Source organism: Bos indicus, chromosome 2 (genome assembly GCF_029378745.1).
Source record: "Bos indicus isolate NIAB-ARS_2022 breed Sahiwal x Tharparkar chromosome 2, NIAB-ARS_B.indTharparkar_mat_pri_1.0, whole genome shotgun sequence".
In the NCBI taxonomy this organism is placed as follows: Eukaryota; Metazoa; Chordata; class Mammalia; order Artiodactyla; family Bovidae; genus Bos; species Bos indicus.
In genome coordinates, this window is record NC_091761.1 from 108,893,760 (window position 1) to 108,914,748 (window position 20,989).

A 20,989-nucleotide genomic window follows, 5' to 3' on the forward strand; every position below is an offset into this window, starting at 1 on the left:
AATTTCCTAGAAATATGCTATAAAGAATTATATTTCCACTGAGATATTCAGATGGGCAGAATATATCATATATAACAGCTTTCATCACTGAGAAGTTTATTTAGCAGAATCTGAAGTCCTAGGATCTTCATATTTTAGTAAGGAAGGGGAAAAAAAAAAAAAAAAAAACTATCAGAGCCTTCTTGCAGCCTAACTGTCAGAGATGTTCCTGGAAGTTGTTTGACAATTATAGATTTAGCATGGCAGAGTCTGAGGTACTCAATAGTGTTTCCACTAATTATTTAACATGACACTTGATAATTTAGGTAAGTTCTGAAAATATAAGAGACAAAAATGGAGTATGCAAGAAGTATTCGTAGTTGACATATCCACATTAATAATTGTTAAACTTCCGAGTGTTCATTGATAAGGGAAGTAGTAAAGGTCATTAAAGACACTTTTTTAAAGGAATACAGATATGAGCGGTCCTATTCTGGGTCCATTACTGATGGGCTCTGGCTTGTAGGCAGCTGTGCAAAGAGCTTTGTCTGAAAATCTTTAGATAGTCTTGTGTGACCTTACCCTAATTTCCCAGAAAACCTGGGCTGCCTTTTCCTTTGTAGGGAAGGTCAGACAGGGAACATCTTAAAAGAAGATAAAAGAGGTGCTGAGGAAATGAAGGGAATGCAATTCTTTCAAAAACTTGTCATAAAGCTACCTCCATGTGCTAAGAATAATATTATATTATAGAGGCCTGCTACTTTCAGGCCTTTTATGTTAAAATAGTAACTTTAAGGAGCTTACATAATGCCATTTTGACCTGCTGTCCTTCATTCCGGCTCTGGCTCTCTGACCATGATGGTTTCCCTGGACATGACAAAAAAAACAGACTGACTTGTGATAATGTTTATAACTGCATTATTAATGGCCCTTTCTGCTTCTGAGAGAATGAAGTCATGAGGAAACATTTACTAAGACTTTTTAAAATGTCCCAGTTAATTGTTCTAAGATAAGTTAGAGCCAACCTCCCAAAAGAAGAATTATTATGTCACAAATGAAAATAGACTTCTCTAGAAGATCCTTCTAAAAATTTGGAAGAACAACCTACAGTGCCATACATTTTTTCTTTTTTTATACTCTGAGATTTTTCAAATATGAGGAAATATACTTCAAAGTTTACAGTTTATTTTTCCTTTTCATGAAGAGTGGCCATGATTTAACAAAAAAAAGAAAAGAAAATGAGCAAAGTTGTAACTGAATCCAATTTGAAAGCCTTGCTGTATGAAACAGTGTACTTGAATAGTCCTTAATATATGTAAAACATAATTTTACTCCTCTGTTCAGCTCAGTTGCTCAGTTGTGACTGACTCTTTGCCACCCCACGGACTACAGCACACCAGGCTTCCCTGTCCTTAACCAACTCTCAGAATTTCCTCAAACTCATATCCATGGAGTTGGTGATGTCATCCAGCCATCTCATCCTCTGTCATCCTCGTCTCTTCCTGCCTTCAATGTTTCCCAGCATCAGGGTCATTTCCAGTGAGTCAGTTCTTGGCATCAGGTGGCCAAAGTATTAGAGTTTCAGCTTCAGCATCAGTTGTTCCAATGAATATTCAGGACTGATTTCCTTTAGGATTAACTAGTTTGATCTCCTTGCAGTCCAAGGGACTCTCAAGGGTCTCCAACGCCACAGTTCAAAAGCATCAATTCTTAGGCATTCTGGTTTCTTTATAGTCCAACTCTCACATCCATAACTACTGGAAAAACCATAGCTTTGACTAGATGGACCTTTGTCAGCAAAGTGATGTCTCTACTTTTTAATAAGCTGTCTAGGTTGGTCATAGCTTTTCTTCCAAGGAGCAAGCATCTTTTAATTTCATGGCTGCAGTCACCATCTGCAGTGATTTTGGAGGCCAGAAAAGTAAAGTCTCTCACTGTTTTCACTGTTTCCCCATCTATTTGCCATAAAGTGATGGGACCAGATGCCATGATCTTTGTTTTTTTGATGTTGAGCTTTAAGCCAACTTTTTCACTCTCCTCTTTCATGTTCATCAGGAGGCTCTTCAGTTCCTCTTCACTTTCTGCCATAAGGGTGGTGTCATCTGCATATCTGAGGTTATTGATATTTCTCCTGGAAAACTTGATTCTATCTTGTGCTTCATCCAGCCTGGCATTTTGCAGGATGTACAGTGCATTTAAGTTAAATACGTAGGGAGACGATATACAGCCTTGATGTACTCCTTTCCCAATTTGGAACCAGTGGGTTGTTCATGTCTGGTTCTAACTGTTGCTTCTTGACCTGCATAAAGATTTCTCAGGAGGCAGGTAAGATGTTCTGGTATTCCCATCTCTCAGAATTTTCCACTGCTTGTTGTGATCCACACAGTCAGAGGCTTTATTGTAGTCAAGGAGGCAGAAGTAGATGTTTTTCTGGAATTCTCTTGCTTTTTTGATGATCCAATGGATGTTCCCAATTTGATCTCTGGTTCCTCTGCCATTTCTAAATTCAGATTGTACATCTGGAAATTCTCTGTTCACCTATTGTTGAAGCCAGACTTGGAGAATTTTGAGCATTACTTTGCTAGCGTGAGAGGTGAGTGCAATTGTGTGGTAGTTTGAACCTTCCTTGGCATTGCCTTTCTTTGAGATTGGAATGAAAACTGACCTTTTCCAGTCCTGTGGCCACTGCTGAGTTTTCCAAATTTGCTGGCATATTGAGTGCAGCACTTTCACAGCATCATCGTTCAGGATTTGAAATAGCTCAGCTGGAATTCCCTCACCTCCACTAGCTTTGTTCATAGTGATGCTTCCTAAGGCCCACTTGACTTCGGACACTAGGATGACTGACTCTGGGTGAGTGATCACACCATCGTGGTTGTATGAATCATTAAGATCAGTTTTCATGTCATTTACAAGAAAAATAGCTTACTGTGTAAAAACTGTATATCATATATTACTTACTTCAAATTTTATTGTTTTTTTTTGTTGGTGTTGTTTTTCCTTCCAAATGAAAGTACTTACTGTCTTGTAGGAAAAAAGTATCTATCAGATCTTGGTATTTGGTAGATACCTCGTGCTCCAGAAATTACAGCATAGAATGAAACTCAGAAACAATGAGAAAAAATTAGCCATTGTTATTCCTATAATATACCTGTATAAGTTTTGGGTTTTGCATATTTTGTCTCTTCATTGGTGTGGGTAATGGAGGATAGAATATAATTGTATTCAATTCAACAATGCTGAATTCAATCTTAAGTCCTAGATCATTAGCTGACCACTACTTGTTGGCATTTTAAATGCTTTTTCCTCTTACAATGGGTGTTATTAGATTCTCTGGAAGCCAAAATTCTATTAATTTGAGTTTTGAGAATTTGCCTAATAGACTTAGAAAATCAAGATTAATAAAATTCTGCCTTGCAAAAGATAAATCAAGCATAGATAATTATATTCATTTTAATAATTTGGTTTTATAATAGTATTCCATAAAAGAAATAAAAAGTACTTAGATTAGATTACTAATAGGTATCTCTACCTAATATACTGCAGATACTAAAAGGCAATTTATTTAAAATATATGTGTGCATATATATATTTAAAGTGAAACAATTCTGAAGTAACAAAGCAAATAATATAACAAAAGATCAATATTCTTGGAATATTTCTTACCACCTATATTTTGGTTAGGAAATTTTCTGTGATTTGCCTTTTAATATTTTTTTGTTGTACCAAATGCATTTTTAAGACTAATTGTCTTCAACTGTAAAATGAATCACCAGTTTAACAATTTAACAGTTTAACAATTTTCTAGGACAAATAAGAAATATCATATTAAAAACTCACTTTTTACCATGATAATAAATATTTAGGTCTATTATTATATAACCTATTTTCTTTTGTATTACAACACTTGAGTTTAATAATATTTCATATTCAAATATTAAAATTTATTGAATCATTTGGCATTTTGTCATTATGCATAGCTTCAAAAAAATACTTTTCCTCTTAACACATGCTAGGTATTTTCATATTTTTAGCATTCTTAAAATTAATATATAATTTCAAAATATGTAAAAAAAAGACTAAGATATATGCTTTACCCTTCTACTTGGTAAACTGTATTAAAGCTTTAGATTTTGTGTGTTCTCAATTTAATTATTTGCTTTTAGATTATCATTATTTATTATGCATTATATTATGTTGTATTAAAAAGCAGAGGCATCACTTTGCCAACAAAGGTCTGCATATTCAAAGCTATGGTTTTTCCAGTAGTCATAAACAGATGGGAGAGTTGAACCATAAAGAAAGCTGAGCGCCAAAGAATTGACGCTTTGAAACTGTGGTGCTTGTGAAGACTCTTGGGAGTCCCTTGTACAGCAAGGAGATCAAACCAGTCAATCCTAAAGGAAACCAACCCTGAATATTCATTAGAAGGACTGATCCTGAAGCTAAAGCCCAATACTTTCTGCAACCCAAGCCACCTGCTGTGAAGAGCTGACTCATTGGAAAAGACCCTGATGCTGGGAAAGATTGTGGGCAGGAGGAGAAGGGGGCAGCAGAGGATGAGATGATTGGCTGGGATCATCAACTCAGTAGACATGAGTTTGAACAAACTTAGGGAGATAGTGAAGGACAGGGAAGCCTGTTGTGCTGCAGTCCATGGGGTCACAGAGAGTCAGACATGACTTAGCAACTGAACAACTACAGAAGTTATACAAAGTCTTTTAAAAGTCAGCCAGAAGACATTAACAGATGTTCAGCTCCTTTAAGTTTTTAAAACTCAAGAACAGATGATATCAGCTTCTCCTAGCTTTGAGCATTCTATGACTTGTAGAAGACTTCTAGCAGTTTTTACTGTCTATAATTTCAGGGAATCTTCTGAGTACACAATTCATCTTCATTTTGATCTATAGTGTATTGTGATTTTGAAAAGAGATTTTATTTGAAAAACTGAATTATAAACTTTAGTGAAAATTCAACTGCAATAACCCTGTGTACGAGACAGCAAAAGAGACACTGATGTATAGAACAGTCTTATGGACTCTATGGGAGAGGGAGAGGGTGGGAAGATTTGGGAGAATGGCATTGAAACATGTAAAATATCATGTATGAAACGAGATGCCAGTCCAGGTTCGATGCACGATACTGGATGCTTCAGGCTAGTGCACTGGGACGACTCAGAGGAATGGTATGGGGAGGGAGGAGGGAGGAGGGTTCAGGATAGGGAACACATGTATACCTGTGGCGGATTCATTTTGATATTTGGCAAAACTAATACAATTATGTAAAGTTTAAAAATAAAATAAAATTTAAAAAAAAATTCAACTGCATGTGAAGCCACTAGTACCCAAAAACTCATTAAGGTGACCAGAGAAGGAAAATCACCTCTATTTACAACTGACCTCATGTATGTTCAGTCAAATATCACAGCTTGACAACCACTTCCTGCCTGACACTGAGAGTGACATGCCACTCAGTGCCATCGGTAGTAAAGTTAAAACCAACAAACCACAAAAACCTGGAGCTTAGGCTTAATTATTTCTGCTTCCTGAACTTCTGTTAAATTTTCATATTTTGTTTTCGAAATTAATTCCTCTCACAGCCTCACTTATTGCATTTTATTTCATGGTTATTTATGCAACTGTCCTATCTGTTCTGCTAGATTATAATTGTTGATGTGCACATGGAGGATTGTGCTTCCCCAGCCACAATGAGTCTGGTTTTCCGACTCAACACATTCCTACATAACTCCAAGAGTTCCATTAAAATTCATTCAGTGTAAAGTTATAAATAATAACACAGGCTACTCTTTATTGAACTAGCCATCAAGTGGAGTTATCAAACACAAGAATTAGTGTGAGTACTTATAATCATCCACCCCCCTTCACTGTATATCCAAGAGGTAATCCATTTTTCTGCCTTCCAGAATAATTCCAGTGAAGATGTTTTGCATGCCAAAAATATCCATTTTTTGAGTTGAAGACAGGTTAAGATAAAGAACAATATCCATCATTCTCTTTACAGTAGCTCATAGCAAATGCTTGATTTAGTATCTTCTGAATGAATGGATATATAAATTACTATATGTATGTATTAGTTATGTAGTGCTGCATAACAAATTATACCCCAATTTAGCAGCTTAAAACAACCAGCATTAACTCACAGCTTCTTTGAGTCAGGAAACTAGATTGAAGCTTAGCTAGATTCTTGTGTTTCAAGGTTCCCAATGATGTTGCAATCCAGCTGTCTTACAAGGCGGCAGTCATCTTGAGACTCAAAAGAAGCAAAAGAATCTGCTTTCAAGCTGACTCATGTGGTTATTGGAAAGGCTCTGTTGGACTTGAGGACTTCAGTTTCTCATTCTGCCATGTAGGACAGCTCGCTTCCCTCAATATATATGACCCAGGAGAAAAAAAAAATGAGAGACAAAGAGGGAGAGTGATGGAGGGAGAAAGGTAGACAGGGAAGATAGAGAGGAAGAGAAAGAGAGGGAGAGAAAGAGACAGAGAAAGGAGCCACAGTTTATATCTTTTCATAACCTCATATCAGAATTGACTTTTTGGGACTTCCCTGGCAGTCCAATGGTTAAGACACCATGTTCCCAATGCAGGGAGCATGTGTTCAATTCCTGGTTGGGGAACTAAGATCCCACATGCAAATATTGAAGCCAAAAATTAAAATTAAAAAAAATTAAAACATTGGCTTTCCATCCCTTCTGCCATATTCTATTCCTGAGAAGGATGCAATAAGTTCAGCATATAGTCAAGGAGAGAGGATTACACAGGGTGTAAATAGAAGGAGGAAGGGATCCTTGAGGGTCTTCTCAGAGGCTGCCTACACTTTCCCAGTGGTCAGTGGTAAAGAATCCTCCTGCAATGTGGGAGCTGCAGGAGACTCTGGTTCAATCCCAGGGTCAGGAAGATCCCCTGAAGAAGGAAATGGTAACCCACTCCTGTATTCTTGCCTGGAGAATCCCATGGACAGAGAAGCCTGGCGAGCTACAGTCCATAGGGTTGCAAAGAGTTGGACACAACTGAAGTGACTTAGCACACTTCCACTATTAATACAATGTATGTGAGATAAAACATTGCTCTATCATTTCCTCTTTCCAGTGCATTTTACCTAGGAATTAGATTTGGTACAAATTTTATTATCCTTATGTAGACTTCTTTTTTTTTTTTTTTTAGTTATTCATTATATTTCTTGTCTAAGGTGACTTTGCTCACACATTTCATTTTTGGAGTTGGCTGCCACCTATTTTGTCTAGGGAGTGTTAGCTGCTACAGTTCATCTTTCCCCCTCATGATTTAATTCATACAGTTGTAGACTAGACTGAACCTCTTCCTGTACTAGTCTCATGAGAGTCAGTGTTTCACCCAGGTGAGAGGAGAAACCACAACGACACTTGGGATTTAGGCTCAGGACACTCATAATGCGACTTCTGCAGCATCCTACTGGTCAAACCCAGTCATGTGGTCAACCTTTCAAGAAGTCAAGAAAAATTCCCCATTTCCATTGAAATGGGAAACTTCTGGCCATGAAATTATCTTTCTCTCTCTTTTCCCTAGTTGCAATATTTTATATTTCTTTCATGTTTAAAACATATCCACCCTTTCTCAGTTCAGTTCAGTTCAGTCGCTCAGTCATGTCTGACTCTCTGAATTGCAGCACGCCAGGCCTCCTTGTCCATCACCAACTCCCGGAGTTCACTCAAACTCACGTCCATCGAGTCGGTGATGCCATCCAGCCATCTCATCCTCTGTCGTCCCCTTCTCCTCCTGCCCCCAATCCCTCCCAGCATCAGGGTCTTTTCCAATGAATCAACTCTTCTCAAGAGGTGGCCAAAGTATTGGAGTTTCAGCTTTAGCATCAGTCCTTCCAAAGAACACCCAGGACTGATCTCCTTTAGAATGGACTGGTTGGATCTCCTTGCAGTCCAAGCGACTCTCAAGAGTCTTCTCCAGCACCACAGTTCAAAAGCATCAATTCTTCAGCCCTCAGCTTTCTTTACAGTCCAACTCTCACATCCATACATGACCACTGGAAAAACCAAAGCCTTGACTAGACGGACGTTTGTTGGCGAAGTAACGTCTCTGTTTTTGAATATGCTATCTAGGTTGGTCATAACTTTTCTTCCAAGGAGTAAGCGTCTTTTAATTTCATGGCTGCAGTCACCATCTGCAGTGATTTTTAAGCCCCAAAAACTAAAGTCTGACACTGTTTCCACTGTTTCCCCATCTATTTGCCATGAAGTGATGGGACCAGATGCCATGATCTTCGTTTTCTGAATGTTGAACTTTAAGCCAACTTTTTCACTCTCCTCTTTCACTCTCATCAAGAGGCTTTTGAGTTCCTCTTCACTTTCTGCCATAAGGGTGGTGTCATCTGCATATCTGAGGTTATTGATATTTCTCCCAGCAATCTTGAATCCAGTTTGTGTTTCTTCCAGCCCAGTGTTTCTCATGATGTACCCTGCATATTAGCTACCCAACGTCCGAGGTCAGGGGCGGCAGCCGAGAGTGCCAGGCTGCGACAGCGCAGGAGCAGCCAAGAGGAGCTTCCCCATGTCTGAGGTCAGGGACGGCAGCTGGGAGATGCTACCCCACACCCGAGGCCAGGGGCGGTGGCCAGGAGGAGCTAACCCATGTCCAAGGAGCAGTAGTTGTGCAGACACAGGAGGGCCTAGAGGATCAGTCACCCTTTCTCAAGATTCCCTCAAATCTCATACTGTGGTAATCAGTCTTAAGTCCACAGTTTTGCTAACTGCCTCAAGTCTGGCTGCCTCTGAGGTTCCTTGAGTACAGATCCTAAGGTGTTGTTGCACTTAATCCAAAGATTTAAGAATTAAAAAGGCAAATTATCTGCCACTCATAGAGCCAACAATCCTAGTGAGGTAGTGACAGATTAAGCATAATAAACACTTGTCCAAAAAGGGGAAGAACAGAAGGTACATGAGCATGGACTAAAACAATCTCACTGCTATGCTTGGCAGTTGGGACTGGTTGTTGGCTGAGCCACTCTCTCCAAGTGGCCTCTCTCCAAGAGGTTAATTGGGCTTCTTCACATCATGGTTGCAGGATTCCAAAAGGGCAAGAGAAAAAACCACAAGGTCTCTTGAGGTTGAAGTTTCAAAGCCACATACTATTATTTCTGCCACATTTTACTGGCCAATGCAAATCACAGGATAAATCTAAACTTCAGTTCAGTTCAGTTCAGTCACTCAGTCGTGTCTGACTCCTTGAGACCCCGTGGACTGCAACACACCAGGCTTCCCTGTCCATCACCAACTCCAGGAGTTTACTCAAACTCCTGTCCTTTGAGTTGGTGATGCCATCCAACCATCTCATTTTCTGTTATCCCTTTCTTCTCCCACCTTAAATCTTTCCCAGCATCAGGGTCTTTTCAAATGAGTCAGCTTTTAGCATCAGGTGGCCAAAGTATTGGAGTTTCAGTTTCAGCATCAGTCCTTCAAATGAATATTCAGGACTGATCTCCTTTAGGATTGACTGGTTGGATCTCTTTTCTGTCCAAGGGACCCTCAAGAGTCTTCTCCAACACTACAGTTCAAAAGCATCAATTCTTCAGCGCTCAGCTTTCCTCATATTCCAACTCTCACATCCATACATGACCACTGGAAAAACCATAGCCTTGACTAGATGGACCTTTGTTGACCAAGTAATGTCTCTACTTTTTACTATGCTGTCTAGGTTGGTCATAACTTTTCTTCCAAGGAGTAAGCATCTTTTCATTTCATGGCTGCAGTCACCATCTGCGGTGATTTTGGAGCAACAAAAAATAAAGTCAGCCACTGTTTCCACTGTTTCCCCATCTATTTGCCATGAAATGATGGGACCAAATGCCATGATGTTAATTTTCTGAATGTTGAGCTTTAAGCTAACTTTTTCACTCTCCTCTTTCACTTTCATCAAGAGGAGATGAAAGTGTTCTCTTTAGTTCTTCTTCACTTTCTGTCATAAGGGTGGTGTCATCTGCATATCTGAGGTTATTGATATCTCTCCCTGAAATCTTGATTCCAGCTTGTGCTTCCTCCAGCCCAGAGTTTCTCATGATGTACTCTGCATATAAGTAAAATAAGCAGGGTGACGATATACAGCCTTGGCATTCTCCTTTCCCGATTTGGAACCAGTCTGTTGTTCCATGTCCAGTTCTAACTGTTGCTTCCTGACCTGCATACAGATTTCTCAAGAGGCAGGTCAGGTGGTCTGGTATTCCTATCTCTTTCAGAATTTTCCACAGTTTATTGTGATCCACACAGCCAAAGGCTTTGTCATAGTCAAAAAAGCAGAAATAGATGTTTTTTTGGAACTCTCTTGCTTTTTCAATGATCCAGTGGATGTTGGCAGTTTGATCTCTTGTTTCTCTGCCTTTTCTAAAACCAGCTTAAACATCTAGAAGTTCACGGTTCAGGTACTGTTGAAGCCTGGCTTGGAGACTTTTGAGCATTACTTTACAGCGTGTGAGATGAGTGCAATTGTGTGGTAGTTTGAGCATTCTTTGGCATTGCCTTTCTCTGGGATTGGAATGAAAACTGACCTTTTCGAGTCCTGTGGCTACTGCTGAGTTTTCCAAATTTGCTGGCATATTGAGTGCAGCACTTTCACAGTGTCATCTTTCAGGATTTGAAATAGCTCAACTGGAATTCCATCACCTCCACTAGCTTTGTTCATAGTGATGCTTCCTAAGTCCCACTTGACTTCACATTCCTGCGTCTGACTCTAGGTAGGTGATCACACCATCATGATTATCTGGCATGTGAAGATCTTTTTTGTACAGTTCTTCTGTATGTTCTTGCCACCTCTTCTTAATATCTTCTGCTTCTGTTACATCCATACCATCTCAATCTAAACTTAAGGAAATGGAAATACTTTGAAGAAATCACTGCAGCCATCTTTGCAGATCATTGAACAAAAGAAGCTACTGGCCATCTCTGTCACAGTTTAGTGCCACAGCTTAACAAGTAAAATGAGAATTTGAAGATTTTACTTTGGAAATTTCTAGTAATTAACCAGTATGTCTCTTCATAGTTCTACCTGTATATTAGCCTGGTGTCATCATGAGAAATGCTGGGCTGGAGGAGTTACAAACTGGAATCAAGATGAGCAGGAGAAACATCAACAACCTCAGATATGCAGAAGATACCACTCTAAAGGCAGAAAGCAAAGAGGAACTAAAAAGCCTCTTGATGAAGGTGAAGGAGGAGAGTGAAAAAGCCAGCTTAAAACTAAATATTAAAAAAACTATGATCATGCAATCTGATGCCATTATATCATGGGAACTAGATGGGGGAAAAGTGGAAGCAGTGACAGATTTCCTCTTCTTTGGCTCTAAAATTACTGTGGATGGTCACTGGAGACATGAAATCAGAAGATGATTGCCTCTTGACAGGAAAGCTACGACAAACCTAGACCATATATTGAAAAGCAGACATCACTCTGTTGACAGAGGTCCGTATAGTCAAGACTATGGTCTTCCCAGTGGTCATGTATGATTGTTGAGAGCTGAACTGTAAAGAATACACAGTGCCATAGAATTGATATTTTCAAAATATGGTGCTGGAGAAGACTCCTGAGAGTCCCTTGGACAGTGAGGAGATCAAACCAGTCAATCCTAAAGGAAATTAACCCTCAATTTTCATTGGAAAGACCTATGCTAAAGCTGAAATTCCAGTATTTTGGTCATCTGATGTGAACACCCAATTCATTGGAAAACTCTCTGATGCTGGGAAAGACTGAGAATAGAAGGATAAGAGGGCATCAGATGATGAAATGGTTGGATGGCATCCCTTGTGCAATGGACATGAACGTGGGCAAACTTCAGGACATGGTGAGGGACATGGAAGCCTGGCATGCTGCAGTCCATGGTGTATCAAACTGTTAGACATGATAGGGTGACTCAACAGCAACAACAATTAGCCCAGTTTTCTTTTCCACCGGGATGCTGGCACAACCACATGCACCAAGGAAGGGATACAAGCATTTCAGAGCATATAGCAAAAAAAGTGAGATGGACGTGAATATTCTCTCAACCTTGCCATTTCATCTAACCAAGACTTTGTCAATGGATTTTAGACAGCAATGTTCTATATAGCTTTAGGCACAGAAATATGGGAACAGAAGAAATCAGTTTTCAGACTGTAATCAGTTCAGTTCAGTTGCTCAGTCATGTACGACTCTGCGACTCCATGGACTATGGCATGCCAGGCCTCCCTGTCCATCAAAGACCCCCAGAGTTTACCCAAGCTCATGTCCATTTAGTTGGTGATGCCATCCAACTATCTCATCCTCTGTTGTTCCCTTCTCCCACCTTCAATCTTTCACATCATCAGGGTTTATTAAATGAGTCAGTGGTGGCCAAATTATTGGAGTTCCAGCTTTAACATCAGTCCTTCCAATGAAAATTCAGGACTGATTTCCTTTAGGACGGACTGGTTGGATCTCCTTGCAGTCCAAGGAACTCTCAAGAGTCTTCTCCAACACCACAGTTCAAAAGCATCAATCCTTTGGTGCTCAGCTTTATTTATCGTCCAACTCTCACATCCATACATGACCACTGGAAAAATCATAGCCTTGACTAGATGGACCTTTGTTGTCAAAGCAATGTCTCTGTTTTTTAATATGCTGCCTAGTTTGGTCATAACTTTTCTTCCAAGGAGCATGCATCTTTTAATTTCGTGGCTGCAGTCACCATCTGCAGTGATTTTGGAGTACCCAAAAATAGAGTCTACCACTCTTTCCATTGTTTCCCCATCTATTTGCCATGAAGTGATAGGACCAGTTGCCATGATACTAGTTTTCTGAATGTTGAGTTTTAAGCCAAATGTTCACTCTCCTCTCTCACTTTCATCAAGAGGCTTGTTAGTTCTTCTTCACTTTCTGTCATAAGGGTGGTGTCATCTGCATATCTGAGATTATTGATATTTCTCCTGGCAATCTCAATTCTAGCTTGTGGTTCATCCAGTCCAGCATTTCTCAACATACACTCTGCATATGAGTTATTAGGGTGACAATATACAGCCTTGACATTCTCCTTTCCTGATTTGGAACCAGTCTGCTGTTCTATGTCCAGTTCTAACTGTTGCTTCTTGACTTGCATACAGATTTCTCAGGAGGCAGTTTGGTATTCCCATCTCTTTAAGAATTTTACACAGTTTGTTGTGATCCACGTAGTCAAATTCTGACTGTAATAACCCATTGTAAATGGTTGACCATAATTTGAAGGTCAAAGAAACAAAAGGGAAGTGGCTTAGCATCCCAAATCTGAAAAAAAAAAAAAAAAACCTGTCATGTACCATAACTGGTTTCCCATCCACATTTACCTACAGAGCCGATGTTTGTTCACATTTATTAATGTATGTTTTTGAAGACAAAAATCCACAACTAACACATTATATTGATAATATCAATATTAATTAGTGACTTTAGCTTATGTTTTTAAAATCCTTTACATGATTTAGTAAAAATCTCAAATACCCAGTGATACTCCATAAGATGGATAGATGGAAATTTACTGTTAAAAGTATTTGTAGTCATTAATTATGAGGAAATGTTTGATGTATTATATTTAAAAAATCAAGGAACAAAAGAGAATACATTACTTTCTTTCTTTTTATATTACAGCTTTTTTCTTCAAATTTTTAAACAATTCCTTGAGTGCAGCTCAATATAAAAGAGAAAAAAAGAACTTCCTACTTTGATTGTGCAGTTTGCTTTTATTAGTTGAAATATCAATACAATAGAAGTAACTAGAATATTCTTATAGTTGCCACATTTCTTGAAATGTTGGAACTACCCACTGTGCATTCAGGTCTGAACAAAAAAGCTTTTTAAGATAATACATAAGAATACAGAAGAGCTAATGGAACTTGTGGGAATTATTCTTCCTAAGATTAGGAAAACCTAAGAACTAATCAGGGAGGAGCAGATTCAAATAACTTGAAAGTTCACCCTCCCCATCCTCACCCTTTCAATAGTACTTTTTTTTTTCCTGAGAAAGGATGGGAAAAACGTTGAGCAATAGCTCTGAGCCGTAACCTGAGAAGGGAGTGGGGACTTAGAAACACCAGGCGGCACAGATCACAGGCATACAGCATTGAGCCTAGTAAAGACCAGAGCAGTTACTCAGAACATGAACTTTAACTGAAATGAGACAAAAAGAAGGACAACACTTCCCAGGTGTCACTAGTGGTAAAGAGCTAACCTGCCAATTCAAGTAGACGTAAAGAGACACAGTTCCATCCCTGGGTCAGGAAGATCTCCTGAAGGAAGAAATGGCAACCCACTATTCTTGCCCGGAGAGTGCCATGGACAGAGGAGCCTGGCAGGCTGCAGTCCATAGGGTTGCATAGAGTCAAACTCAACTGAAGCAGCTTAGTATACATGCAGAACATTACTCAGAGTCACAAGCAAGTTAGTATTAAAGCAGCTAGCAAGGAGAAACCCCTTTACTTTCCAGTATTCCCTGCAATTCACGGCAGTCAACAGCTACCCTGAATTCCTCAGGTGTCTCCATATGTGACTGCTCTTCTAACACCCTCTCACACCTTCCCAGATCCAAGCCAGCAAATCTCCAGCAGGCAGTCCCCTGGGTCAGTCCCACCCTGCTCTGCTTCTGCTTTTACCTCTGCCAGCCTCTCAAGAACTGAGAATTTATGAACTTGATGTCAAAGTAATTCCTTTAAAATATGCAGACATTAAGCATATATAGATTTATACCCTCTGCTTGTCCAGCAGGCAGAAACATGTAGGTAATTACTGACAGCCCCTCATTGACTCTGCAGATTGTTCCACTAGGCAGCCACAATGTAGCCACAGATAGCCCAATGGATGAGAGACATTTGGGAAAGGGAAACACATTTCTGGTTCCCTCTTCACAGCAGGTTGCTGGCTCTATGTTGACTTCTCCTTTTCCTTCTTCTTCTTCTTTTTTTTTTTTTTTTTTTCTATTTTTCTTTCTTTCTATTCATTTGATATAAGATTATCACCTACTATGTTTACTAGGGAGAAGAGATTCTGGTTCAGTTGGTTTGGAACTCATGCTTCATGGAGATAATATTGTTGGGTTTGTAAGAGCTCTGGACCCAGGCTATCCAGGTTCAAACCCAGGTTGAGCTGCCTATAAGCCATGCAAATAATAATAGTACTACCTTAGTGGGCTGTTTTGAGGACTGAATAAATATGTAGAAGCTTTTAACAGGGCCTGTTGTGAGTTAGCTGTTCTAATTGGAACTATTACTGCAAATCCCCCTCCAAATTTAGACAATCCCTAAGGCTGGAGCTGGATTCAGACTTGAGCTGAATAGCTTGCTTGCTGAGATTCTAATACTGAATAGTGAACTAATCACTACTTTGGCTGACTTTACCTAGAAGTGAAAAAATGGCATTTTCAGTTTTTAGATAGTATTTGTACCAGAGATAGATATTAAAATGAGTGGTAGGAAATTGTTTTCAATAACTTAAAAACTGAGTGCTGTTATCTGAGTCTGTGAATTGTGAAACTATTACATCCACTTCCCATATAATCATAATAAAATATATGAAAACTTTATTTGGAAGATGGGGTATGTGGTTCTTAGGCGAGAAAATTTCTTTGGGGAAGGTATATTTTTGTTGAAACCAAATAAGACTATGGAGAGATATATGGCAGGTGATCAAGACAGAGTTGATGCCCTTTGTTCAGGCCAAGTAATGAAAGAGGAATTGGAAATCTCTAAATGGACATATTTAGGCAAGGTTGGAAGCCATATCTAGAAGGAGTTATTCTAAGAAACTAATATCAAACTGATAAGGAGAGGGCAGATACAAAGGAACTTGTAAAGCCTGCTCTAGGGTTTGGAATTAATTGAGACTGCAATGAAGAGTTTAAGGGTCAAACAGGAAATTTATTAAGTTATTTTAACTTTAAAATATCTAATTTTTATTCTTTACCTTCTCCTTTTCCCAATGGATAACTCATCTCTTTATTTTACTTGTCTTTTTCTTTTTATTTTTTTGCTACAGGAGAATATACAAAAGGCATAAAATTAGAAAAAGGAAGAGGCATACATAACTAGTAAAGAGAGATACTTCTGTGAGTTATTTTTTAACAAAAAAGAACATGAACCTGTTTTTAAAATTCCCCCCACCCCTGCTCAACTAGTGATTTATGTAGGAAGTCTAGCATCCTTCAGTTTTTTTTTTTTTTTTTTTCCCAGAAACAACTCCAAGGGAGCCACTGCCAGAAAAAAAAATTGACAGAAAGAGACCAAGTCCTCAGTAAAAGAAAAGAATTCAGAGAAAGGGGAGGAAGAATCTGCCTGTATTCCCCAGTGAAGACTTCTCTTCCAATTCTGACTTGTTTTGCATACTTTCTTATCCTTCTTCCCCAGCATATACACATATACTTTTTTTAAACAAAGCATCTGTAAAACATTTGGTTACCAGGAGATTCAAACACATTGAGTCAAGTGATTGCCAAACAGCTTTATTTTTGCTCTCATACTCTATCAGAAGACCTTGTGATCATTCTGGGATGATGAAGAGAAACAGAAGGATTGAGGACAAACCATGAAGCTGTCTCTTAATCCTCCAGCCATTTCTTACTCTATTTTTGAAATATTCTCATAAAGAGAAGGAAATGGATCCCTTTAGGAAGGGCTAGAATGATTTGTGGCAAATATATAAGGAGGTGGAAATGGGTATTCAAAACTTAGTTGTTCAGTTTACATTTCCTTGTGCTTTTCAAAAGGACAGAAAAAAAGTCCTTTGCAAAAGAATAAAATGGTCAAACATGATCAATAGTAATACAATTTAATTATCAAACTTGGATGTCTAAGACAGTGCAGAAACTCATGGAATGGAGGGGGAGGGATAAAGAGTATCTTTTTCTCTGTAACAAAACCCCTTTCTTTGTCTTCACTCTGCATCAGCACCAGAACAGCCAGGAATCCACCTTGTCTCAAGACAAAGACCTATGAAAATCAATTGTGGTATATTTAATACTCATTTAAAATGTAAAGGATGCCATTGATATTATCTTAATGCTTTTTATTTTTAAATCTGGATTTGGAGTGTAAAAATTCTCTCTCATATCTATTTATCCATCTATCGATGTACAAATTTTCAGTTTCCAGTTTAACCAAGTTCTCTCAAACCTAATTTATCCATAAAATGTGACATCACTCACCCTTAGCTCTCCAATCATAGTTATTATGAAGTGTCTAACTTACTCTGCACAACTTTGTAAATTCTCCCAAGGGTTTCAAGGCTGTTCTGATGAATCAGATTGCAACGTATGTTAGAACTGAAGAGCCTTGTCTAGTTTTCAATTTTTCTTCTCCCTTCTCCCCACACAATATTACATGAAATATCAAGGCAACCAATATATAAACAGATAAATGTTCCACTGCTTTTCCTGAACCAGGAGGAAAGTTCTAAAACTCTGTCCATTCAGCCTCAACATCCTCATACTTTATCAAGTCCTTTATCAAGGACTTCCTTGCATTCTAAGGCAATTCTGAGGGAACCTGGGACTTCCCCTAGGAAGCACTAGCCTGTTTCAACACATTCATTTTACTAATGAGGAATCTGAGATCCAAAGAAGCAAACTGATTTATGCAACATCACAGAAATAGTGACCAACTAAAACCAAGACTTTGACTCAGGGGTTTTAATACCAAATCCTGGCTTTCTGGGACATGGAAGCAAACTAGACATCCATCAACAGATGAACGAATAGAGAAGATGTGGTACATATATACAATGGAATATTACTCAGCCATGAAAATGAACAAATTTGAGTCAGTTGTAGTGAGGTGGATAAACCTAGATCCTCTTACATAGAGTGAAATAAGTCACAAAGAGAAAAAACAACTATCTTATATTGATACATATATATGGAATTTAGAAAAATGATACTGATGAACCCAGTAGAGAATGGACTTGTGGACACGATGGGGGAAGGTGAGGGTAGGACGATATGAGAAAGTAACATTGACATATATACAGTATCATGTATGTATAGATTATGGGAGATTGCTATGTAACACAGGGAGCCCAGTCTGGTGCTCTGTAATGACCTAGAGGGGTAGGATAGGGGAAGGGAGGAAGACTCAAGAGGGAGGGTATATATATGTGTGTGTGTGTGTGTGTGTGTGTAATTATGACTAATTTGCATTATTGTACAGCAGCAATCAACACAACATTGTAAAGCAATTTTCCACCAATTAAAAACAAAAAAATCCTGGCTTTTTTTAGTATAAGGTCATGGATATAAAAACTATGCCTTTTCTTCATTTTCAGTTCTCTTCCTTCCTCAAATCAAGATGTGAGGCTGACTGTGACTACTTACTAATTAGTTGAGTGTATCTAGCAAATCAGAGCAGATCTCAGTGAACCATTAGAGTATCAAGTATCACTGATTTAGATTTTAAGGAGACAACAGTGTGATGGAGTGATGGAAGTACAGAGTGATGGAATAGGGAGATAGAACCTAAAGTGAGAAAATGGGCTGGTTGCAAAAATTATCTATTAATACTTCTCAAAATGCACTAGCATTGCCTATATTCAAGCTGATGCATTAAATTTCAAATAAAATATGCTCTGAAATATTGTATCACTCACTGTGAGCTACTACTTTGTAATATGACTTAATTATGCTATCCAAAGTCATGAGAATGCCAATAACTGAAGACATATTCACATTCCAAAAATAAATAGAAAACATTGCTAAGTCAAGTATACATGCCCTTTGAATTATCTACTATTTTGGGGTTATTCTCACATTGTTCCTCCTCATTAGCACTAATGTTCAAAGACTAATGGTAGAATTAGCTGAAGGGAAATAATCACATGTTAAAATAAATTCTTCCCATCTTTTGTTGCAAAAAGCACACTTGGATTCTAACTCATTGAAAGGTAGGAATTATAGAAAGCTACAAATACATTTCACCAAAAAAGTCATGTAAGTACTCATTTTTACACATCTATATCCAAGTGCTTTAAAAAGGAAAGTACATTTAAAAAATTTAATTTTAGATATAGTAATATGAATTTTTACTGCAAATAATTGTTTTTATCTAACTTTTTGATGTGTCATAATTACAAATATTTTGCAATCTCCATGGTACCATTTGGAAATCAACTTGGGTTATTACTATCAGGGCCATGTGTTTTGGATTTTCAAGAAGAGTTCTGACTTCTAGGGCAGTCCTGATTGCCAATATCCTGTCCTGTTATTAGGGTATGTGTTCCATGAATTTTCAACCATTTTTTGATAAGAAAATATTCACTCAGATCCCAGTTAAGTTGTTCTGATAATAGGTCACTCACCATTCCTGTTTTCCTCTCTTGGAAGTCCACTCAAGCAGAGTTTCTTCCAAAGCAGATGCTTTCCCCTAGGACAGGGAGGAGGGCAACCTGAACATTCCAATCTGTATGGAAGAAATATGAGGCATTCATTTCAAACTGTAACAACCTTAGAAACTCAGAATTCCACAGGGTAAGAAGAGCAGACACAGAACCATTTTCAAACCAAAATTTGCCCTTTGTCCAAAGGTAAGTTGTCAGTACAGCTTTGGTCTTTCACTGACCCTAATCCCTGGGATGGTGCTAGAAGTCACTTGGGTCCCCCTAAGGGAGGCTTATTAGTGCTTCCCTCCCTCCCTTTCTTACTTAAATTGCATAAAAAGGCCATAGATTCCAAACTCTCTGGTGTGATAAATGTAGTGCAGATGGAAAACATAAGAGAGGTCAAAGTCGGTTGCCATCGGGCTCAGGCTGTCCTATTTTCATGCAAGTGAAAAAGATGACTCAGAAAAATACAAAACTATTGTTCATGCGGAACTGATGTTAAACTAACAAAACTTCTTTAATAAATAACAGAACTTGTCAGTGGTAAAACTTTCATCTAGCAGTTCACATGACTTTAAATACTATTCAGCCACCCACATGTCATAAGCAATATCAGTAGAAGTGAAAAATTGTTGCATGTTTTTCTCAATAACATGTATGTGTGTGTGTGTGTGTGTGTATGTGTGTGATTGTCTTGAGTCTGACTAACTATGAACAAGTATACATTTGCTGTAAGCTAATGAATTAAAGTATATTATTTTTATTATTAAACTTATTTATAAATTCCAACTGACAACAGGGTGGGGACATAAAACAATTCCAGAATTCAAATGGTTACTTGATTTGGAGTATTTTCCAGTGTGTTAAATCTGCTTTGGCCTTGATGCTTATCATTTAGTGGCAATGTCATTGGCTGGGATCCTGATGGATGAATAGTTACTTCCTCCATGAGTTAGACATCCTCAAAGGTGCTCTAACTGCTATGGAATCTTCAAGTACCTACTTGAAATCTTGCCCAAGTGTTCTTATGATCAAAGAGCCTTAGGACCCCATAAACAGGATTAATCTTGGACTGTGGCTATGCAGCTGGTTATACAGCTGGGAAACAAGACGAAATAACAGTCAATCAATTCATTCTGGCCATTCCCATGATTACCACTAATTGCTCCAGCTGCACTGATATGTGGTGATCAATATTCATTGTAAAGATAACAAAAATGAACAGTATGGATGCCCCTTTGTCTTTTCATTTTACACATGTTCACCTTACACACAGAATAATTCATTCAACCCACAGCACCTAGCTTCTAATATTCCCATTGCAGAATGCCACCATAGCAAATGCCTACTAAAAACAAGGCAAAACAAAATCCTCTAGCAATATAAAGCCTTTAATTAGTGCAAAGAATAGTTTTGGGTGGGGGTGAATAGTTAGGTGGAGAGGATGGCAAAGTGCCAGTGTTTCAACATCTGCAGTATTGAGATGCTCAAAGTTGCATCCTAGCACAGCCAGTTGAGTCCCTGAACTTACCCCAAAAAGGAAAGTTGGAATTCTAAGAAGATAACTAAGAAAGTAAACTCCAGTGGGAACCCAAGGAATCGTCACACTACAGGACAGTAAGAGATGCCAGTTTTCCCTGATCCTTGGCTTCAGTCAAGCTACACTA